The 19385-nt window shown below is 45.3% G+C and overlaps 1 protein-coding gene across 4 annotated transcripts in view; it reads left to right on the forward strand.

Moving 5' to 3' along the window:
- The window catches only part of BLACAT1 (BLACAT1 overlapping LEMD1 locus), an 84094-nt gene that overhangs the window by 7490 nt on the left and 57219 nt on the right, over nt 1-19385 (forward strand). For 2 of the 4 annotated variants that reach the window (XR_014527510.1, XM_083509148.1), the window contains exon 1: nt 18375-18714. The exons of the other annotated variants lie outside the window; for them this stretch is intronic. The gene's annotated coding sequence lies outside the window, so the exon portion shown is untranslated. Of the gene's footprint in view, nt 1-18374; nt 18715-19385 lie in introns of those variants that run through there. 4 annotated transcript variants of the gene reach the window in all.

The raw sequence follows: 19385 nt of genomic DNA on the forward strand, positions 1-19385 counted from the left end.
CGTTGCTCTCAACAGTCTGTCAAGACAAGGAACAAGCAGACAAGTGCCTAATTACTCCTTGTTGTAAGCCATGCCAAAAATTCCTGCTAGGCCTTGTCTAGACGGGGGTGCAAAGGGCTGCTGTCAGCTTTTGCTACCATTTTCTAAAAAGTGTAGTGTAGTGAATGCAAGGAATCCCTGCATGTCATGGCTAAAGCATGATGCTTTCCTTGTTGCTCTTTTGATGCAATCCTTTGTGCACTGACTTAGGACCACATTCTACTGAACTAGATTCTACACAGCCATACTTTCCCCATCTCAGACACCTTTTCTCCTGCCGGTAAGGTCAAGCCAGTCCCATAATATCAGCTGTGCTGATAATATCTAATGTAGATTCTATATTGTCAGGAAACTAACCACTCTTGCCTATTTATACAAGTTGCTAGAAAAACACAAATCTAGTTTTGGGGTAGGTGGGTCAACTCATGTTAATTTCAGGGGCTTTTAAAAATATGGATTGTATCCAGCAAAGTCATCCTGTTTGTACAATGATTTCCATCTGCTCAACTGGACTTCCTTTCCTTCTGCCCCCCGTGCATAGGAGCCAGCTCCTAGGGGCCAAGGTCCCTTTGCCCCCCCATAAATATTTGAGGGCATGGATGCCCCCCCCAGTTGGTGGGCATTGATATTCAAATGGTGTGTGCACACCACATATTGTGATGAATTAGGCATGGAAGGACTTACCTGGACCACCCAATATTTTATTCAAGTTGGGACCCCTGCCCCCATGTGCCCCCCATGTGCTCCAGAGAGGGTTGAAGAACCCACAGAACAGACAGGGAAAAGCGAAGGAGAGGAAGTCCCCTTGTGCAGGCAGAAGTCCTTGCACTAACAGGGCACCTTTGCTGGATACAGCTCAGTGAATTTATTTTAATTAGTGGCAAAGGGTCTATTGAAGCCTCATGCCCTGGAAAAGATCTTGCTAATTATGAATGCAACAAAAACCTGGCTTCATAAACTATGAAAGGTTTTTTCTCATTTGCCCGAGTGAGGGAGAAACCTTGAGAGCCCTTCCGCTGCTCATACAGAGGAATGTATATAACAGCAGCCATGCATTTATTTCAACACATAAAGCAAAAGGGAACACCTGAACAGTCAAGAACAATTCCCCCTCCTGCAACCGAGTGCCTCAGCGGTGCTATTAATCTTTCAAGTGAACATCTGCAGCAATCTGGGTGAGAACTCATCAGCCCGGCTGCCCTTACCTTCTGAGCGGTAGGCCAGCCGATCTGGACGGGGCTTGAGAGTGCAGCTCAGGTTTGCAACCTGAAGCTTTGAAACAGCTAAGCCACATCCCAAGCACAGTTTTCTTAAACAAAGACTACAACGAATTCTGAAACAGGCAGGTTACTGTTTCCTAAACCAACTCCTGTGGTGTCCTGGCTCCTGCTTGAAACATGCAAACAGAGGCTGTTACTTGTTAGTAAGAAAGATATCTTTTTCCGGGCAGGCAATGGTACAGGCTCCGCAGCAGATATAGTGCTCAGAAGCCATGACTCTGGGGTTCAAGAACAGGGACTCTTCCAAGGTCACACCCTTCCCAGGCCTTGCTTTGCACCTTCCTCAATGGCCTTTGCCTGCGTAGAATGTGTCCCTGAGCTGCCTCTTGCTTGCCTGGATGTGTGATGTGTGTGTGTGTATGTGTGTAAATGTATATATGTATCTAAAATGACCTAATTGCTGAGTGAGGGATGTAAAGTAGAGATGTGGTGAAGTTTCATCCAGGGTTTACAGCAAGGATCAGGAAACCTTTCAGCCGTGGGCCTGTCCACTGTCCCTCAGACCTTGTGGAGGGCTGGACTATATGGGGGGGGGAATGAATGAATTCCTATGCCCCACAAATGACCCAGAGATACATTTTAAATAAAAGGACACATTCTACTCATGTAAAAACAAGCTGATTCCCAGACTGTCTGTGGGTCGGATTTAGAAGGCGACTGGGCCGCATCTGGCCCCCGGGCCTTAGTTTGGCAACCCATGGTTTACAACATCCCCGTTCCTGAGGTGCCTGAAACGCTGGCATCACACTGCAAGATCGTTCTAGATTGATGAGCAGATAGACTCTGCAGTCATTCGAGGCAGAAGTCCCATCCCAAACTTCAAGCTTGCTGCCATCCTTGTTGCCTTTGCAAACTCCCCCCCCCCCCCCGCATTAGGTGCTTCCTGCCTCCCACACCTTCTGCTACTTTTGAAGCTGGTCCAGAGTTTTTGTTTATCTCTGAACCCATTCCAGGGACGGAGAAATGCAATCAGCAGTGAGCGATGGGGAGAGGAAGGCGAGGTGGGGGGGAGCCTTCACCATTCGCTTCCCCTCGGCTGCTCATTTCAGCCTTCTTTCAAGCAGAAATTACTCACATTAATCAAGGGAGAGAATGTGTTTGCAGCCCTGCGAATCTGGTGCCGTGGAATCAAATTCCATCAGTGGCAGCGGGACGACAGGAGCCTCTATCTCTGCCACACATGGCCTAATAGAGCCATCACCGGAGGAAATTGGATGTGAGAATTCTCCCAAATAAACCTGCCCTTAAAAATACCAGATCTACATGACAAATGGATGCTCGTAACAGAAACCAGTTCAGATGTCCAGTGTGCCAAATCAGTATGGATCACCCGGGCATTGGCTAAGGCGGGGGGGGGGGAGAGGTTTTGCAGAGGAAGGGTCTTCTAAGTGGGATTGCGACAGGCTGCAAGAGGAGAAGGGGCACAGCAGTTTCCTTGATCACAGTGCAGGGTATAAGGATTTGGGGGTTTTGTTGCTAGGTTAGGTGTGTGGATTCTAGGATAATAACATAGGAGCCAGGACTTCTGGGGAATGTATTGCTGCTGAATTAAGAAACAGCTCTCAAACCTTTGTAGGGGGGGCATTTCCCTCCAGTCATACCTCTCCCCACCTGGTTTGGGTCTTCAGCAGTCAGGTGCACATGTTGGCCTATACCTACCCATTCTCTAGGTTCGTTCCCAGAGGCACTATGAAGGTTCCTTACCCTGCTATAGTGCCCTGAATGTAGGTATTATGTTTGAATTTATTCACCTACCCCAGAACACGGAGACGGTACAGAGAGGCAACTTTGTTACATGCAAACAGCACTATTAAGTGCATTGACCAAGATCACAGAGGGAGGAGGGATGGAGCCCTGTTACAGAGCAGCAAAAACAAAGAAGTGTCTTGTGGATTCACAGATTTATCACGATGGACCAGAGCCCGCTTCATCAGAGTAAGGAACTGAATCCGACCTCTCTCTTTTTGCAGCTCTGTTTAGCAGACTATTTTTCTTCCATGACAAGAAGCAAGGGGAGTTAATGTCCCAGGTCTTGCTGCTTAATTATAAGCAACACTGTAGCTTCTGGCAAGTGCAGCCATCTTCCAGGCGTCCTGGTCTGTGCATTTATCCTGAGCTCTCTAGGTGCTTTGAAGGAGCTATAGTGTTGCCACTATCCAGGGGTGACAGCTGGTTTATTTTTAGTAGTGGGACTGGGAATAAGAGGGTTGATTTGCACTTTGCCTTAGGGTGAGCCTTTTGCCTGTGTGAGGGAGACACTCATGTCGACTGGAAGGGATGATCTCACCATCTAAACATCTTCTGTGTACCAGGCGGAAAGGTCTCCAGCTGGGGCAAATTACTGTCACTCCTTTCAGATCAACAAAAGGATGGAGATTTACATCCTGCTCAGGAGATGCAGGTTTGAAGGCCAGAAAGGATAGTTTTGTAGTGGGTTGGATTAATCTGCTCAGTTGCCAAGGCCAGAGGATTTCCACCACCTAGTCACACTTGTGTGAAGTGTGTCTACTTGAGCTGCTGCGGTCTCTCTGGGTTAGGTTTATGGTGCTGTAATAGGGATGAGTGAATATGTCCATGTCAGTTTCTCCCTCATTTTTTCAATCTTAAATTGGGTTCTCCATATTTCTCCCATCAGTTTGTGAGTGGTTTGGGGTTTTTTAAAATAAAAAGTTCTCATGAAAATCAACCAGCATTTCAGCATTAATTTACATTAATTAACACACCACATTTTTGTTAGCAATTTTACCCAATGTACATACTGTTGCAAAGAAATTTCCCCTAATACAATGAGTTTTTCTATATTATTTTCAGTAATATTTGCATTTATATGCACACTTTACCCTTGTATATGCATTTTTATACACATTACTTGCCTGGAAAACTACATTGCAAAATCCATAGCAGTGCAAGTTTTGAAGGATTGCTGTGTTTCATTTTGCATATTGTGTGGATTAGGTAACTTCTTTAAATGTGAATGGAATCAAATTTCTTCCCCATCTCTTTCCAGTTAAAATGTCGGCACAATTTTCTTTTTTTAAAAAAGGCCCCTCCCCACAATCCACAATCCCCACCTCATAGTTTCATAGTTAATAATTAAATTGAGCTATTCATTTCCAGACTGGTTTCAGGCTTATCCCCCTTCACCTAGCCTGTTCCTAGGTTCCATCTCTTTGTCACACACTAGCGGGCCATGCAGATGTCAACACTGGAAACAGCACCTTCTTCTGCATAGTTAATATTGCGCACTGAATGCTTGGGAACTGCGATATCCCCCACAGCAAAGTACAGCCCTGAAGGAACAAGATGGGACTGTGTACAATGAAGGAGAAAAACACATTTATTCTGCAATAAGCTAAGGGGTGAAAGCCCCCAGTCAGTTGTTATGTCTCTTGCAAGATATTACATTTTTCCAGCTTCTTCACCCCATTCAATAGGTGTCCACTTTGCAAGGAAGTCATAAAGACAAAAACCTGCTCTGGCTTCTGCAAAGGAGTTAATCACTTTCTCCCACATCAGACTGCAAACTCCTCTTGCCATTGTTCTGAACAGTGCCCGCCCTGTACCCCTATCTATTCCTTTTCAACTGTGCCTGTGCCTGTGGAGCCACTGAATGCCTTCTGTTCTTTGCTTCATACCCAGCAGCACCAGATGATTGAATCTTGACCTTTATTGTTGTGCTTTATTAACTCTCTGTCTTATTGCGTGAGGACTGAGCACCATGGCAGGTGGACAGGGAGACAAATGCCATTTCCAGTACATGCACATACCTGGGGGTTGTTGGACCACAAAACAAAAATTTCAGAGTGAGCTAGTGCTGTGGATTTCTCAAAGGTTTTCTGTTAAAGAGGCTTCCAGTTTTTTCTGCCTCATTCTCAGGGCACTTTAGAATGTCTTTAGACCGTCAGTGACTTTTGAGCTTGTTTTGTTGTTGCAAGGTGGCTGAGAGTGGCGTGTCTTTTTTTCTTTGGTGAAAGCCAGCAGTCACCAACACGGCACCCTCAAGCATGCATGCTCCTGCAGAGGCCTTCCCTAGCACTCGCAGGGTGCCTCTGCTACTGCTCAAATTAGGCTTGAAAGAAGCATCCTATTATAGTCAATAAGACAGGTTGTGGTTTGTGTTTGGTTGCGCTTTGAGGCCCCCAAGCCCTTCCCCCATAAATAACTTCACCCTGACACATAAATTTTAGCTTAAGCTATTGGGCAAAATTTTAGGCCACAACTTTATTAATTACACCAAAGTGAGCAATATTGGCTTAGGCATTGGCAACAGACTATAACTGACTCCTGCCTCTCTGGCTGGTAGTCTGAAAGGGTAAACACCAAATGAGGGAGCAACATCGATGAAGATCAACCGAAACTCACCCCGGGGTTCCTGTGGTCCTGGAATGGCCCTAGCCCCTCAAGCAGACTTCGGACAAGATCCAGGACCCCCAGATTCCTTTATCGGAATACCCCATTTCTGGCAGGGCAGTTGATGGCTGCACCTCCCCTCCCACATACTTCAATAAGCCAATGCCTAACTGCCAAACCTTACAAAGTTGTGATGATTGCTAAGGGGGTAGGCGAAAACCAAGTGGCTTCAGCCAGTCTGCCCAATGGAAAAAATTCCTACCCAGCCCCTGCTCCAAAGCAGGCGACCCAATCCAAAGCAAGGCCAAAGACCTAAAATTAGGGAGGTAGGGCGGAGGTTCAGCATCGCGAAGCAAGTGCCCCCAATCACATCGCGCGGCTGCTTTTATAGGCCTTGGGAATCACGCCGCTCGCCCTGATTGGCCAAAACAGCCTGGCGCGATCCCAGGGCCTAACGGTTAAGGCTTGGGCCACACCTAGCTACAACCCACCCTACAGGGGTGTCCCGGGGACCCAAGTGCAACCAGGACCCTCATTAAGGAGGATCCCATTTGCGCTTCAAGGCCCCCAAGCCCTTCCCCTGTAAATAACTTCACACTGACACATAAATTTGTGTTTGGCTGTGGACTACTTCCTATGTTAAGAATGGTTGAATTGTCCTCATGACAGCAGAACCAGGTGGGAACCTGTGTAGCTACTAGGGCCTGCCCTGGTATCCCTGATTGCAGTTTGTGCATTGCCCATGATATTTCTCCAGTTTGCAAATATCCCCACAGACTCAGAAAGGGTTGGCGACCCCTTCAGTAAACGTTTCAACAACACTCTCCCGCTTCTCAGTCATCCTTAGTTGAAAAAGCCCCATGGGTGGAGTTAACACAGGAAGGCTTGCCCTGGTTTTTAACTGAGGGGCAGGAGTGTAAAGTGAGATGATTTGTAGAATGGGAGAAAAGGGCAATCAGGAGCATCCCTCAGCTATCCCATAAATAAGCACAACAAAACCCTTTCACCCCACTTATGAGAATTTCACCAAAATTTTCTCTCCTGTTTGGAGATTGCCTGATGCAATTTCTTTCTCATTAATGATGGAGAATGGTTGTGTGTGTGTGTGTGTGTGTGTGTGTGTGTGTGTGTGTGTGTGTGTTTGGCACTAGCAGGATTTGTCACTGGATAGGAACAAAGAAACCAAGATCTCTGTCCTCTTCAGCAAAATCTTATTGGGTAATTTTAAGCCATCTGACACAAAATGCATGATGCTGTCTTCTTAGATGTTATTAAGGCCCCTTTCATGCATTATGCATATGAAAGTGTTTCCATGAGGGAAAGCAGGACCATGCTCTCCACCTTGCCCCCAGCATTGTTCCGCTTTCCACCAGTGCCCCTTGATGTCTGTACCAGACCCATAGCTATAGGGAGGCTAGCCGGGATTTTTGCCTCAGGTGAAGCCTCCAGAGGGGCGCCATTGAGGCTCCCAGCCTGTGTGTGTGTACACAAATGCACATGGGTGTGTGTGTGTGCCAAACCGGTTCTTTGACCTGGGTCAGGGGTCTGCAACCCGCGGCTCCGGAGCCGCATGTGGCTCTTTTACACCTTTGCCGTGGCTCCGGGGCGGATACTAGCGAGGGGAGAAGGCGCATTGTGCGCCCTGACATTCCCCATTGTGGCAGGCGCTGTACTGGCTGTGACGTCGCATGGGGGCGGTGCGTGCATTAGTCACACACCGTCCCGACGTCACCTTCCCGCCCGCTGTCAGATCGCGGCTCCGGAGATATATTTGTTTTAAATGTCGCAATGGTTTTGCGGCTCCCAGTTTTCTTTTCTTCAAAAACGGGTCCAAGTGGCTCTTTTTGTCTTAAAGGTTGCAGACCCCTGACCTGGGTGAAAAAAAGCCTAGTTTTGCCTCTGGTCTGCACTTTGAGCATGGAAATCTGAAGAGGGGAAGCCTTGCTACTTCTGTTTCTGTGTGATCTGGAATACAGCCCTCACAGGGTTGGAGATGCATAGAGCTCTATGTACATAGGCCCCACTTCTTCTGATGTCTATACTGAGGGCAAGTGGCACAGCCCTCTTCCTCTTCATTGCATGAATCTCCCTTCCTATGTCTGCTGCACCAAGGGGGTTTCAGGCCACATCCAGAGAGTAGCTTCCTCCAGAAATCACAGCTCTACATGAGAAAGGGAATCTGGTTTTTCTGCCAAAGTGGTACCTGCCAACTAACACAGTGGTGTTTCTGTTTGCTTCTTTTTTTTGCTAGTAACTAGTTTAGGCTGTGTTATCTGTGCTTTCAGGGATCAGCATAGATTGTATGCAGCTAATGGTGCATTGGTTCCATGCGCTTGGGACTTTCAAAAGCCTCCCGGAAAAAGCAAAGACATTTTCACAGCAAATAGAAATGAAAACAGGTAAAAGTTCAGATAATGGAGGCATATAATTTGGACAAGAAAATTGGCTTCCAGGTGGAAAAATCAAAATTAGAAACAGAACTGTTAGAACCTAAAACTAAGATTTTGTCAAAGATGTATAAAATTTGATTTTGTCAAAGATGTATAACTTGCTGTTGAAATGGAGTACTCAGGGTGAAACGGTGAAATCTGCTATGATTAAATGGGCGCAAGATGTTGGACATAACATTATGTTTGCTGACTGGGAACAGTTGTGGACCACAGGTATGAAATTTACGGCATGTAATGCCCTAAGAGAGAATATTATGAAAATGATTTACAGGTGGTACATGACACCAGTCAAGCTTGCAAAAATCTATCACTTGCCCGATAATAAATGTTGGAAATGTAAAGAAACTGAAGGTACATTCTTTCACCTTTGGTGGACGTGCCCAAGGATTAAGGCTTTCTGGGAGATGATATATAATGAAATGAAAAAGGTATTTAAATGTACCTTCTTGAAGAAACCAGAGGCCTTTCTACTGGGCATGGTCGGCCAATTGGTGCCAAAGAAGGATAGAACTTTCTTTATGTATGCCACAACAGCAGCAAGAATACTTATCGCAAAGTATTGGAAGAAACAATATCTACCCACCCTGGAAGAATGGCAGATGAAGGTGATTGACTATATGGAATTGGCAGAAATGACTGGCAGAATCCGAGACCAGGGAGAAGAGTCGGTGGTAGAAGATCGGAAAAAGTTTAAAGACTATTTACAGAAATATTGTAAAATTTATGAATGTTAAAATGATGTTGGATAGAAACTAAGCGGTTTATAGCTGTCATGTTATAAGGGAATATGAGAAAATGAACTATTAATAGATAAAAATCCAATGCTAAAATATTTTAAGATTGAAGATCAGGATAAACAAAGAGGGGAGGGATTTGCTGAACCAACAAACTGAACTGGAATACAGAAAAGGGAGGCGTGAGGAGGTCCGGGAAATAAGCAAATGAAAGATAAGTTATTGAAAGATTGAATTGTTTTTAGCTATTTTTATTTTGTATTTTTCTTTTTTCTTTTTCTATTTTGTAATATTTTGAAAACCTTAATAAATATCTTTTTAAAAAAAAGAAAAAGAAAACAGGTAAAAGTAATCAGGGAACCAGAACTGGCTATAGCTCCCTGTCAAGTGTAAACCCAGGTTTATTGGCCTGTAATGTGTGAAACAGCCAGCTGTAAGCCAGCCCCAGTGCCCCTGTGTTGCAGATATTAGTGTTTGTTTTGTCCTTCAGTGTTACCTTTCAGACGCTTCCTGCACATGTTGGGCTTCTTCTCACATTGTGGACTGTTAATATGGGTCAGGTGAGTCCAGTTCTGACTCATATTTTTTCACCTTTGAGGGCATCAATTTCATAGTTGGAACCATGTGGAAGAGGAGCAGCCTGTCTGCCAATGGTGCTTGGGTGCCGGCCACATTCAGGGAGATGATATGCAAATTGCCTTAATTATGCAAAATATAATTATATAAAATCAAAATTACATGAAACGGAATTATGCACCTTAGCTGCATCCCTCCAGCTCATGACAGATTTCAGATATGCTTCTCTGTGCAGAACAAGTTGCCCATTGCTGCATTAAACTCCCAGGTTCTTTCTGTTATTTAAAAATTAAATTTTCCCCATGGAGGTTTAGAAGTATTAAACAAAAAAGGGAGGGGAGTGGAAGGTCCCAATATGTTTGGAGTCCCAGGACTCCAAAATCTGAGGAACTACATTTTTAGATGATGCATATCAGATGTGCTGCTTCTGCAAACCACATCCAGTACACTAGAAGAACACCTTTTTAAAAATAAAAACAAAATTTTCCAGCCAGCTAAAGTAGAATTGGCCTTGTCTTTCATTCCCAGATGCTCTGGGAACCCTAAAATTTTGTATGGTGAGTACTATCCACTCCTCACCCTTCACCACACCATCACACACACACACACACACACACACACACCACACCACACCACACCACACCACACCACACCACACCACACCACACCACACCTACCTAGGGAAATGAGAGTCAGCTGTGATTCTTTGAATCTTTTAGCAGCACGTGATACCATAGTGGTAGCAATTTCATCATTATATTAGCTGTAAAGTAAACTTGTGCCACCAGGTTTAAATCTGAGACCATGAGGACTAGAAACTAGGATGAAAAAAATTTATAAAGTTGAAATCTGGGCCCATTTGGCACACATGCTAACTTATACATGCAGAGTCCCTAGTACTGTCAACAAATCTAAAATTTGACAAATAATTTGACACACACACAAATTCATGAAGAGGCACGCGGACACCTTGCACAATTCTGAACCATCTAACATAACCGTATCATATATTTGTTGGCAGTACTCCAATAACTGACCCAGCACAGTTCCCTTAGTGAGGTACAGCTAAACATAGTCACATACTGCTGATGAGGGGAAAGTGTGTGTGTGTGTGTGTGTGTGTGTGTGTGTGTGTGTGTGTGTTTAAAGAGAGAGAGGAGTGAATGTGCCTCTGGGAGCGAAGGCCCCATTCCCACAGGCAATACCAGAGGTGGGGTCTACTTGCTAAAGCCTGACAGGCAGCTTGCTGGCCGCAAGGGAATATTGATTACTTTTACAGTGTAAACTGACAGAGCCTATTTGGATGATGTAATGAAGACAGATGATTCTGGTCTCCTCTCTGCTCAGCTTGGAGGAGGAGCTGAGGAGGGGGAAAGGAATCATCAATCAGATCCTGAAGACACACTCCATCGCTTTCTCCACCTTTGCTCCCCCCGCCTGGTCCCTTTCTCCCATCACATTCCCCCAGGCCTCTTTGTTCACACCTCTAGGCTATTCCGCACCCCTCCCTCCCTTAACCTTCTTTTCCATTGCAGCTCATTTTCTCAGAAATGAGCCGGCTCCCTATTAATTGCCCTGCCTTCACCGATGCAACAGCCGCTGATCATTCCGTTCTCATTAGTGCAGTCTCTGCCCGTGTCTCTGAGAGCTGGGGGAAGCCATTCAAACCCCTTTTTAATAAGCAAAGAGATGAAACAAGGTATGGCTATTGAACGACTAACCCAAGACCTCACAGCACATGTGTGTGAGAAAGAGGAAAGGGATCTGAACTAATGTCCACTGTGGATCTTGCTCCGGCAGGAAGTAGTGATGGCCACCACCTTGGATGGCTTTAAATGGGGATTAGACACATTCGTGGACTGTCAATGGCTATGTCCTTCCTCCACTGTTGGAGGCAGTATTAGTTGCTGGGAATCAGAAGTGGAGGGAGTGCTGTTGCACTCAGGTCCCGCTTTTGGGATTCTCATGGTCATCTGCTTGGCCACTGTGATAACAGGATGCTTGACTAGGTAGCCCATTGGTCTGATCTAGCAAGGCTTCCCTTGTGTTTGTGTATAACCTAGATGCCACCTTATTTTTGACCAGTGGCCTTTTTCTTCACTACTTTGTCACCAATCCCCCTCCCATAAGTGTATATGTGTTGTTTGTTTAATAATAGAAATGATTTATAGCAGGGGTCAGCAATTTTTTTCAGCAGGGGTCCGGTCCACTGTCCCTCAGACCTTGCTGGGGGCTGGACTATATTTTGAAAAAAATTATATGAATGAATTCCTGTGCCCCACAAATAACCCAGAGATGCATTTAAAATAAATATGTAAAAAACATGCTGATTCCCAGACCGTCAACTGGCTAGATTGAGAAGGCGATTGGGCTGGATCTGGCCCCTGGGCCTTAGTTTGCCTACCTATGATTTAAAGCCTGTGTTTCCACACTAGATGCCAAAGTCAGCTAACATCAATATACAGTGGTGCCTCGCAAGACGAAATTAATCCGTTCTGCGAGTCTCTTTGTCTAGCGTTTTTTTCGTCTTGCAAAGCAACCCTATTAGCGGATTAGCAGATTAGCGCTATTAGTGGTTTAGCGGCTATTAAAGGCTTAGCGGCTATTAAAGGCTTAGCGTCTTAGCGGCTTAGAAAAAGGGGCGGAAGCGGGGGAAAATCGGAACACTCGCAATACGTTTTCGTCTTGCAAAGCAAGCCCATAGGGAAAATCGTCTTGCGAAGCAGCTCAAAAATGGAAAACCCTTTCGTCTAGCGGGTTTTCCGTCTTGCGAGGCATTCGTCTTGCGGGGCACCACTGTAAACGCAAAAACACACAGCAAAATGAATGAATAAAAAGTAGAAGATTTGGGGAAATGTCCCCTAGTTCAGTGGTAGATCACCTGGTTGCATGCAGAGGATGGCGGGTTTTAAACCGCTGCCAATCATTGCCGATAAAACTGGACTAGATGGGCCTGTGATATTTCACAAGGATAATCTATACCACAAACAAAGTGAGGAGAGGAAAGGTGGCCTTCAACAGGAAAGAGGAGAGTTCCCCACCCTTGGTGTAAATAATGGGGAAAAGATACCCTCTCTTGGAAACTATTGTCTGTTTCCAGCTTAATGAGGAGATGGGAAGAACTGGAGCAATGGTGACACCCCTGTTCCACTGTCCTGTGCAACGTGCACATTAATTTCTGGAGCTACTGCCCAATTAATACCTAGGGTGGGTGGAAGGGGTGTGCCTTCAAGTTGGACGGCTGTTCTGCAACACAAAACCTGCTAAGGATTCTGCAGCTTATACTATGGGGGAGACCGATTCTGAAATCTGCCTTTCCTTCCATTTGTGATGGTCAGTACTGAATGCCAGGGATGCATACGTGACTCAGATAATGTCAACCACATTGATGTTCTGCAGTGCAACGTAGGGCACACCTTTTCCTTCCAATTTATGATGCAGAAAGAACTATTATTCCTTACTTGCTATCAGCTTCTACCATGCATGACTGTTAGGACTGAAATTGCATTCCAGCTTCTCCCCGGTTGCCTGGGCTTCCTGATTTCAAAAAGACACATGGGAAAAGTTACTTTATGGTGTCTTCCCCTGAGTTTTATTTGAAGTGTGGGAAGCTGGAGCAGCAAGGACTCCTGAGAGCAGCATACTTAGTGATTTTGTTTTTAAGTTCATCTTGGAGTGCTGGACTAGGACCTGCAAAACCAGGCTTCCAGTCCTCACTTGGCCAAGGAGCTCACTGGGTGACTTTGGGACAGTCATTGTCTCTCAGCCTAACCTACCTCACAGGGTTGTTGTGGAGATGAGAATAAGTGTGTTTGCCACCTTGAGCTCTTTGGAGAAAAGGCAGGATATAAATGTAACAGCGAGTAAATAACAGTGGCAGGCCAACTGTATTATGAGGATGGGGCGCTGAAAATTCATGCCATGTGTCACATTAGTGACCTCTAGGAGCAGGGAAAACTTCATAGGGGATTTCGTAAAGTCCTGGATACCTCTGTCTGTTGTATGCAGGGATTAGGATGCTGCTATAGCTGTGACACACAACACTGCTACTAAAGCGGAATTATAAAACCAGACGGTTAAATATCTCTCCATTCCAGCTCCTGTTTCAAATAGAGAACAACTAAATATTCATAGACAACTTTCAATCAATCTGATTGCTCTACTGAATTTTCATGGTGCTTCCATCAAGAACTTTAAGTTCAGATCTGCCTCATATGTGCTCATGAATGATGCTTCTGAAAATACCATTATGTTTGCAAATGCTGCTTTTGAAGTTCACAGAGGTGCAATAATTTTGTTGCTCATTAGCTCTCATAGTATTTGAGATGCTTTAATCTGGTCTTGCTGAATGGTTAATTCAGTGTCTACATCTGATTACTTTGGGGACACACAGTCTTGATTATGTACTTTGTGGTAGCTTGACTCCATCTCAGGTGTGCTATGAATACAAAAACAACCTGCCCGCCTTGATTCTAGGTGATGGGAAGTTCTGAAAGAAAATGAATAGGCCACAATTTAGATTTGGGTACTTGTCAAAGAAAACCACAAACTGCACATCTGTACAGCACATTAAACCTCTGACTGGCATAGTATCTTAAATTATATTCAAATTAGCTAATATCTGTGCAAATAAAAGACTTTGACTATTTTATTTAGCCATTGTTACAGCAGATTCTTGGATCAGCTGCAGAGGGGTATCCAATGTTGTTGGACTCCAGCTCCCATCAGTCCCCGCAGCCTGTGGTCAGAGATCATGGGATCTGTAGTCCAACAACATCTGGAAGGCACGGCCATATTGGCTACCCCTGGTCTGCTATAGGCTCACTCAGATGGTGATTTGCTTCCCATATTGCTGGTCTGGTGTCACAAGCAATGAATTGTGTTTACTTCAGGTCACATGGTATAATTCAGTTGAGAACCTGCTAGTGGAGAGTTTAAGGAAGTTTCAGAGTGAGTCCCTTCACTGAATTCCTGCTCTTTCATTCTTGTCTTGTGAATTTGGTTGATCCACCATTGTACCTTCACTATTGTGTGCATCATGACTTCTGTGCCCTTGGTGCATCAAGCAAAGTGGCAGGTGTCGAAGGGTGTGTTTGTGTGTGTTCAGATGAGACCTTTTCAGAAAGGCATTACAAAAGAGAAGAGGTGCTGCAAGTCAGCTCACTGAGAAACATGAGACATGTAGACAACAAAATACTATGGATAGAGTAAGAGGTCAAAGAACACATCATCTTGCCAGCCCTGCATTGTTGTGGAAGTGTTTCTGGTGAGCATCTGGAAACTGATGTGGCATGATAGCACAATATCCTTCCTCCTACTGGAAGTGTGGCTCCAGTTCTTTCCTTCAATAATACCAAATTTGTGTAATTGTGGCTATGAAATCATACGTTCTTACATAATTTTAATACCTTTCTGCAGTGCACTGGGTCGGCAGTGGCAGCGGGGGGAGGGAGAATAATCTTGAGATACAGTTGTGAACTCACCAGGTCCAGAACTGTGATACAGCTGTGCTGAGTTCTAGGGGAGGGTACCATACAAGTTAACTAAGTTAAGGTATGAATGAGCAGATAGAAGAAAGTTACTTAAAGGGCTATTTTTCCAGCCAGAACTCACCAGAACTCAGTTCCGGCACTTCTCAGGTGGACGCCATTGCCATTCTAAGAGAACGAGGGAGACGTTTATGGTGAGTTCTAGCACCTCTTTTCCTAGAAAAATAGCACTGGTTACTTCTATTCTGATTCCACTATATTTTGGATGCATCAAGCTGGGGGAGGGGGCTGTATGGGGTGGGGTAGCACCTCTCTGGTGGGGGACACATCATGCTGTTTCTGAGGTAGTTTGTCTACTTTTGGTCCCCACCCTTCACTCAACTCTCATCTGTGGCTCCTAGAAGCTGCCAGCATGCAACAGCGACCACATCCCAGGAATGGTTTGATTGGCTGGCTATACCAGCTGATGGGTCTCAAACCTTCGGACTGCCCCTGCATGTGAAGATGGGTTGAGCAGACAAGACTAATAGTGGGTCCAGTCAAGAAGGTGGTTTCTGCATGTGCTGTAGGGAGAAGTGAGGGGCAGATGGGGCTTGTCAACTTGGGAAGGTAGCCCATCTAGGAGAAGGAAAACTCTGATCCTAAACCTCCACTGCCTTGTGGGATATCTTTGGGAGGAAAAAAAGGCTAAGGAAGGCTTACACTAGCAGTTCTCAACCTGTGGGTCCCCAGATGTTTTTGGACTACAGCTCCCAGCATTCCTGAGCTCTGGCCTTGCTAGCTAGGGGTGATGGGAGTTGTAGTTCAATAACATCTGGGGACCCACAGATTGAGAAAGGCTGGCTTACACAAATCCGGAGTGGAGTCCCTAAGATGGCTGGATGGTGCCTTGTATGACTCCTTCTGGCCACTCCTGCAGCCAAACTGATGCCAAACATATTGCTCTGCTTTCCTTTGGACCACAACAGTGAGGCTGAGAGGACGATCTTGTCATCTGGGCAGCTCAGGAGCTCCATACACACTGCCCAGTCTTGTGCCCTGGGGAGGTCACTTTGGTGCTGCTAAAGCAGCAGTTTGGCTTCACCCCGGAGGCACACTCTATGGTCTCTTGGATGTCAGCATGAAGGATCAGTCAAGAGACAGTTCAGCAGGATACAAGCATGGGCGGAGGAAGGGGGTGCAGTGGGGACAGTCTCCCCGGGTGTCACCACTGAGGGGGGTGACAAAATGCTGGGTGGCACTCACCACGGGGCTTGCAGCGTGCCCGAGCCATTCATCTCTCTTGGGAGTGACGCGGTGACTTGGGCGCCCTCAGGCTCTGCACTGCCCCAAACAGTCTGCCCGCCACCTCCCCCTCAGCTGTAGGGTGGCTGAGTGGGAGCACGCAGGCAGGCTCCACAGAGCATCCTGCCCCAGCTCGCCCCGCCCCGCGTGCTGCCCCAGGCGCCCAATTGGCTTGCTGTGCTGCTTGATACAAGATTTTACATTGGAAAAGAGGGCTGTGGACTGAGCATCAAAAGCAGACTGCTGGGTGAAATGTGTGAATGAGTCCATTTACTTCTGCAGTTATCAGTACCAAATCTCACAAAACAAGCTGTGCCATTTTGGATGCACCCAAAAGTGCCAGAGCCCCTTTTGCAGAGTTCTGCATGTATCTAAATTTCCCTTTCCTATCATTTCCTTTGGGTCTATGGGATACCAATATTCTGCATGTGCTCTGGAGATCGTGAGATCTGTAGATACAGCCACCAGTGGCAATCATACTAGAGTCTAGACACTAGATAAGCAGCAAACTATATCTCCAAACTGTATTCACCTCTTTGCCAGGTGAGTCATAGGCAGAGCCCTCCATCTCTGGGTAGATCAGCCCGGTTCTGCAGAACTGGACTCCAATTGCAAAAAATTTCTTAATGGCAATTCACTTCATGAAAAGAATTACAGAAGCAAATCTTCGGCGGCACAGTTATTTTTAGTGACCATTCATCCACTAAGAACAAAAGTTCTGTCAAGCTCCATTGTGAGGATCATGCAAATGAAAGCCACCAAGCCAAATAATAACAATAATATTTTTTTTAAAAAGAAGCCCAGCTAGGAACAAAGTCAAAAAGAAAGATCAAGAGCACACAATGTTTGTACCATCATTGCTGCTTCTGAAAGTTGCACAGATGCTGGCGGGTGGAAGGGGGAGCGGTGGCTTCTGTTTTTCTGCCCAGCCTAATAAGGAAAGACCCCAGTGTGCATCACTCAGTCCTGAGTGCTCACAAGAACACCTGTATGTGGACTGATACATTTCAAAGAAGGACCAAATCCTAGATTCCTATCAGGTCCTCTTCCCATCTTCAACTCCAGAAAAGTGATTTCGATGACCTGTCCTTTAAACAGTCCCCCACATATCTTGTCACTCTTTATAAGCTTTATAAGCTACCTGGAGTACTGTGTCCACCTGGAGTACTGTGTCCAGTTCTGGGCACCACAGTTCAAGAAGGACACTGACAAACTGGAACGTGTCCAGAGGAGGGCAACCAAAATGGTCAAAGGCCTGGAAACGATGCCTTATGAGGAACGGCTAAGGGAGCTGGGCATGTTTAGCCTGGAGAAGAGGAGGTTAAAGGGTGATATGATAGCCATGTTCAAATATATAAAAGGATGTCATATAGAGGAGGGAGAAAGGTTGTTTTCTGCTGCTCCAGAGAAGCGGACATGGAGCAATGGATCCAAACTACAAGAAAGAAGATTCCACCTAAACATTAGGAAGACCTTCCTGCCAGTAAGAGCTGTTCGACAGTGGAATTTGCTGCCAAGGAGTGTGGTGGAGTCTCCTACTTTGGAGGTCTTTAAGCAGAGGCTTGACAACCATATGTCAGGAGTGCTCTGATGGTGTTTCCTGCTTGGCAGGGGGTTGGACTCGATGGCCCTTGTGGTCTATTCCAACTCTATGATTCTATGATCCTAGTCTGTGATTGCAAATTGCCACCTCAGAAACGGACCTCAAGGGAAGCCAAAGTGCTGGTGGTGAACAATAGATGGCTAGCTACATTTTATAAAGGAGGCGCTGCTCTTTGAGACACAGAATACAATCTGTAATTTCCTGTCGTGTTGAAATCATAAAATAAATTGAGAGTTGTGATTTTTAAAATCTGGTCGCAGGGAGACAGAAATAATATAGTGTGTGTGCCTGAGGGAGAAAGACTGCAAATTAATTTGGTGCTTTTTCACTTTAGAATTAATTAGGTTCTTAATTGAGCTTCCTAACTGGGTAATAATGCCCAGATCCAGGAGCCTGCCTTAGCAGAAGGTAACAGTGTGGAACTGTGTGGTGAATGTAAAGATCTCATCATAACACCATTGATGCAGAAGTCTTGCCTGCGCTGCGGCCCAATGAGGAGAGAGCAAGGGATGGGGAATAATGTATTCAATAACCTCACTTTCAGGTTGCAAAGCTCCTTTCCATAGCCTATGCCGGAGGGAGGGGGGCCTCTTCATATGCACTCGTCCAAGGGCTTCCCTCCCCCCTTCCTTGCGCGCACTCTCACACACACACACACACACACACACACACACACACTTCCCTTACAATTAGGAAGATACCTATTCAACACTGCTCTTATTGCTAGGCTTTGTCTCTCTGTCCTTTCTTTGCTAGCAAGCTCTATCCTGAGTCAATCGGTGTTCTTGCGCTCCACGGTTTGGTTAGTTGCTTTTGTGTTATCTCTGCCCAAGAATTCCAGCTCTGCTGAAGTCTTGAAATTAAGGCACCAGGAAAGAAATCACATAAAGGAGGAGAGAGGGGGGAAAAGTAAGGCAGTGTTCTTCTCTTTCTTTGTTTAAAGTCTTGTCTGGTGGAAGAAAGCATGAGTGACATTTTTGTGAATGTGTGTGCACTGTGTACTATATAATGTTACACTGTATCTCTGTGTTTTTGTGTGTGTGTGTGTGTAGCCCTTTATTCTTATTTTAAGCAATGAATCGAATGCCATGCATGTGAATGATAATCATACGTTCTCATTTACGCACACACCCATTTGTTTGAATAGTGTTTTGTTATACCTGCAATCAGTATGTTCACATAAATCTGTGGATCGTTGATGAATAAGAGGAGATATATTGTCATTCCCAAGAAAGTCACCCTAAGTGGATGCGAAGACAAGTAGCTGCATGTGGATAGGGTCCTAAACATACCCATATGTCTGCAGTGGAAAGATAAATAATGTGCATATGCACACACAATAAATCCTATTGGATCAGAGCTCTTTGGCTCAATTTAGATTTGTTTTAAATATAAGACAATTGTATGCAGGCATATGGGACCATTTGCTTATAATATGTTTACTTTTGCTCATGGTTGGACACTATGTCCTTTTCAGATAATAGTTTTATAGGAGTGTGTGTGTATGTGCGGGCTACTAAAATGAATTTGTTTTTAATAAGCTGTCAACTTTTTGATTTTTTTGCACTCTATACATATCT

This window comes from Podarcis liolepis (assembly GCF_965112155.1).
Source record: "Podarcis liolepis genome assembly, chromosome: 6".
NCBI lineage: Eukaryota > Metazoa > Chordata > Lepidosauria > Squamata > Lacertidae > Podarcis > Podarcis liolepis.